Below are 5,381 nucleotides of genomic sequence, written 5' to 3'. Positions count from 1 at the left end.
ACCATTCAATGTTTCTTCATTGGGCAATTCAACTTATTCACATTTATTGAAAGAATTGATAAGTGGGGTGGATTTCTGTTCATACTATTGTGTTGAACTTTGTTGCTTTATTTTCTCTCTTGAGCCATAGTGGTATATGTCCTTTGACATTCTGCTTTGGATAATTTTACACTGGTGAGTGTTTATTGTACTGATCTATGTGTAACAGTGTTCTGAGTACTTCCTGGAAGGCAGGTCTTATCTCTATGAATTGCCTTAGTGTTTGCTTGTCTGAGAATGTCTTTATTTCTTCTTCATAGAAGAAATTTAGCTTTCAGGATACAAAATTTTAGATTGTGCATTATTCTGTTTTAGAAGACTGAGAATGGGGCCCCATTCCTTTCTGGTTTGTAAGGTCTCAGTTGCAAATTCTGCAGTTAGTCTGATGGATTTTCCTTTGTAGGTTATCTGCTGCTTTTACCTTTCAACTTATAGGAGGGCCTCTTTTGTGTTTATTTTGGCCAGTATGATAATTATTTGTCATAGTGTTTTCCTCTTTGTGACGAATCTCTCAGGAGTCCTTTGAGCTTCTTGTAAGTGGATATCTACATTTCTATCAAGGCCAGAAGCATTTTTCTCTATTATTCCTTCTAATATATTATCCAACCCTTGTGTATTTGCTTCTTCACCCTCAGGGATGTGTATGATTCTGATGTCTGGCCTCTTCACATAATCACATATTTCTTGAGGGCTTTATTCTTTTTTCTTATTTCTCTACTTTTTCTCTGCCACTGACTTGTTGAATCAAAAAGTGTCATTTTCAATCTCTGAGATTATTTCTTCTGCTTGATCTAACATATTCTTGAGCCTTTCTACTGTGTTTTGTAATTCCTTGAATAAATTTTTCATTTCCAGAAGTTCTGTTTAATTTTTCTTTAATAATTCAATTTCTTTAGTGAATTTTTCATTCATTTTCTGCATTCTTTTTGTGGTTTCTTTGTATTGGGTTTCCATTTCATCTTGCATTTCATTGAGTTTCCTTACAATCCATGTTTGAAATCCTTAATCTATCATTTCAATGTTCTGATTTTGATGGGTAACCATTGCTACAGAGCTGATGTTCCCTTTTGGTGATGTCCTTTCGGTTTGATTCTTTATACGTCCAGAGTTCTTTTGCTGATTCCTTCCCATCTGGATTAGCTGTTCCTTCTCATCCTTGGATTTTCTTTTGTTTAGATAATGACGTGCCAAATTTAATCTCTGAGCCAGTAGGTGGTGCTCATGGGTGAAAATTGACCACACCCTGTATGATGAGACAGTAAATGCAGTAAAAGTGGATACAAATTGAGCTCCCTATAAATAGTTGGCACTTGCCAGAAGGAACAAGTTGCAATGTAGTTTTTGGGTTCTGGTACCAACTATAGTTCCTTAGGAGAGTTCCCTAAGTGGTTTCTGGGGCCCTGGGGTGTCTAGGTGTGACTTTATTCTCCACCTTAGCAGGATTAATTGGGGTAGTGAGGCTGGGTGTGGCTCGGTTGGGTGAGCCTGCCCTCAGCCTCCACAAATGCTTTCGGCAGGGATCAAACATCTATTCATTGCCTCTTTGCAAAGCTTCCATGGAGGGGCTGAAGTTGTCCCACTCAAACAAAAAGTCTGTGTGTGGAGGCGAGGCTGTCTGGGACCCTCAATCAGGAAGACTGGAGCAGGTCTCTCTCATTTCCACCCTGCCCTATTCCACGGTTTCTCCCAGGCCTCTGCTGGAAGGCAGGACCTCAAGCCTGCTGAGATCCCTGACTGTGATACAGTTAAGGTTACCTGCTCAGAATTCCAACCAGAGCTTGGAGCACAGCCCTGCCATGGGAGGAGGGGTGCCCTGAATGCATGCTATAGCTAGGACCCACACACACTGCCCTCTACTCCCCTGATCTCTCCCTGCAGGCACCCAACCTCACGAAACTAATTCACAAATATCCTCTTTTTGCCCCAGGGAAGTGTGATTGAGGCTTGGGTGTATGGGATCTAGCCTGAAGGGCCCAGGAGATTAATCCTTGCCCATTTCAGGGAGAAGAATGCTAATCTCAAGTCACCCACAGGTTGCCCAAACTGGTTTAATGTGTCTCTGCCTCAGAGTTTGCCCTGCTCTGCTGGAGTCAACAGGCAAGCAGCACTAGAAAGGGCCAGCAGTTAGGGACTTCACAGTCTTAGTACCCCTCGGGTCACTGCAGGACCCCAAAAGGAAAGATCCATGCACTATTCCTTCTGGATGCCTCTGTGTGGTGGCTCAATTGTCTCTCTCAGAAACAGTGGGTGGAGGAGGGTAAGTGGCAAAAAAGAATCTAGGTAGAGGAAAGTCCACCCTCTAGTCGTCTCCAACCCTCTCTCCAGGAGGCAGTTTGCCAAGAATAAAGGGGCTCTGGAGTCATACAAATCACCTAGGATCCACTGGACCCTGTGGTTCTTACAATCTGGGCCAGAGTTGGGAAAGGTCTGTGTGGGGATGAGCAACATGGAATGTGATGGGGGGGCGGAGCAAGATGGCGGACAAATAACACCGCCAGACAGAGGGTCTCTGCAGAAAAGACAGATTCTAGCAGAAATTAGAGGAAAGAAGCAAGAAGACGAGCATACAGCGGACAAGGGCCGGAAGGAGGGGTACCTGAGACCCCGGGAGACTCCACAGGAGGAGGCTGCGGAGGAGAACTGGAGGCTGAGACCACTGGAGCAGCCCGGAGACCAGCGGCAAGGGAAGGTGGAATTGCTGTTTCCCCTCCCCTGCATTCAGGACTGCTGGTGGACTCCCCGGTGGGTGGAGAGACCGGCGGACACCAGCCCAGAGACTGCCACCGCCTACCAACGGTGAGCCTGTAGCAGACGTGGCACCAGGTTCCCAACTTCCTCCGGGCACCTCCGTGTGCACGAACCCGAGCCGCGCGGCAGGCGCCATATTGCCTCCCCCTCCCCTCCACCGACCCTACCCGCGGCTGCCCAGAGAGACAATACAGCCACCAGCCCGAGGCACCTCCAGGGAACGGGACCTTCCCGTTTGGGACCCCGCCCGCACTCCCAGGTGCTGCTGGCACCGTGTTCCCAGGAAAATGGTGCCGACTCAGAGACTGAGAGACATAGACCCAGCTTGGGCTCCCTGTGGGTGAATTAGGACCAGAAATCCTCTCCCTGGTGGGAATACAGTTTGAACTCTGGGAACCAGAGGTCGGACCTGCAGACCAGATCCCCTGCACCGAGGGCTAGCATTGCCCGGGACACAGAAGGGTTATACGTGAACAGCCTACTGAGGTGTGTGTGCCTCCAGGGGCGGATCGGCGTCCTAGAGGGCAACCCTCCTCCCAGGAGGAGGCCGTGAGCCCAACCCAGGTGGCGTTCCTGTGCAGGGAACCCCCCGCCGGAATCACAGTCCGGGGAGGCCTGGTGGCTTGTGGTCTGGCCTGCTGGCAGAGGCCCAGGAGTAGCTGCGGAGTTGGGGAGGGTGGAAAGAAGCGAGGCCTGCTGCAGACTGCGGGTCTCAGACAGCCCCCCCCCACACCCAGACTTTCTGGCTAAGCGGGACCATTCCAGCCCCGCCCTGATAGCTTTCCCTGGAAGCAGAGGACAGAACTTTGACCCCTACTAACGGCCTGAGGGCAGGCTTACCCAACCCAGCTGCGCCCAGAACGAGAGCTGATAACAGGACTCAAAATCAACACCATAGCCTGTTCCTCCAAGCAAACGCCACCTACTGACAGGGATGGCATCTTGCACAGCCTTTCCACGGCACCCACTGACTCAATATACAGGGAGTGGTCCAATTTCACCCACAGGCACCACCTAACGCCTCAGAAACTAAACAAGGTGTGTGAATACTCAAACAATAACCTAAGGAAAGAAACAACAACTGATCGACATGGGAAGAAATCAGCAAAAGAACTCAGGAAATATGAAGAACCAAAAGGAAAACACACCCCCAAAGAGGAGCACCAGCCCCCTAGAAACGGACACCGACCAAAATCAGGCAACCAATATGACAGAAGAGGAATTTCGTATGTGGAACATAAGAACACTCACCCAGCTGCAACAACAACTCAATAACCAACACCGAGAAACCACAAAAAGTCTCCAGGATATGAGAAAAGAAATAGACACATTGAAGAAAAATGTAACCGAACTCCTGGAAATGAAGAATCAATTCAAGGAACTACAAAATACAGTGGAAAGTCTCAAGAACAGGGTAGATGAAATAGAAGAAAGAATCTCAGAGCTTGAAGATAACACCCTCCAATTAAATAAATCAGTCACAGAAATAGAGCAGAAAAACAAGAGAAAAGAGCAAAGCCTACAAGAGCTGTGGGATTATGTGAAGAAACCTAACGTGAGGGTCATAGGGTTGCAAGAAGGGGAAGAAGACAACACTCAAGGGTTGGACAAGCTGTTTGAAGATATAATAGAGGAAAATTTCCCAGGCCTTGCTCCAAATCTTGATATACAAGTTCAAGAAGCTCAGAGGACCCCTGTGAGATTCAACGCAAACAGGAAGACGTCACGACATGCAGTCATCAGACTGACCAAAGTATCAACTAAAGAGTCCCTTCTAAGAGCTCTAAGACAAAAGAAGCAAGTAACATACAAGGGAAAGCCAATTCGAATAACATCAGACTTCTCTAATGAGACTTTACAAGCAAGGAGAGACTGGGGCCCCATTCTCACTCTTTTGAAACAAAACAATGCCCAGCCTAGAATATTATTCCCTGCAAAACTAAGCTTCGTATATGAAAGAGAAATAAAAACATTCTCAGACAAGCAAAGGCTCAGAGAATTCACCAAGACAAGACCAGCCCTACAAGAAGTACTTAAAACAGCGTTATGCACGGAATATCATAATAATAACCCACGAATATAAAAACAACCAAAACCCAAAAATATTAAAGACCAGATATTACAATGGCTCAAGACAGAAATCATACCAACAACATCCAACCCAACAGAATGATCAGTAATCTACCTTACCTATCAGTTCTCTCAATAAATGTGAATGGCTTAAACTCTCCACTCAAGAGACATAGGCTGGCTGAATGGATAAGAAAATACAGGCCAAGTATATGCTGTCTTCAGGAAACACATCTAACCTGCAAGGATGCATATAGACTAAAAATAAAAGCGTGGAGATCAATATTTCAAGCAAATAGAAGCCAAAAGAAGGCTGGTGTGGCAGTTCTAATTTCAGACGATTTAGTTTTTAAAACAACAAAAGTAGTAAAAGACAAAGAGGGTCATTATATAATGGTGAAGGGCACAGTCCAACAAGAAGAGATAACAATTTTAAATATATATGCACCCAACGTAGGTGCACACAGATTCATAAAGCAAAGCTTACTGGAGCTAAGCAAATGGATTAATAGCAACTCCATAAT

Source organism: Microcebus murinus, chromosome X (assembly GCF_040939455.1).
Source record: "Microcebus murinus isolate Inina chromosome X, M.murinus_Inina_mat1.0, whole genome shotgun sequence".
NCBI lineage: Eukaryota > Metazoa > Chordata > Mammalia > Primates > Cheirogaleidae > Microcebus > Microcebus murinus.
This window is presented reverse-complemented; position numbering follows the sequence as displayed.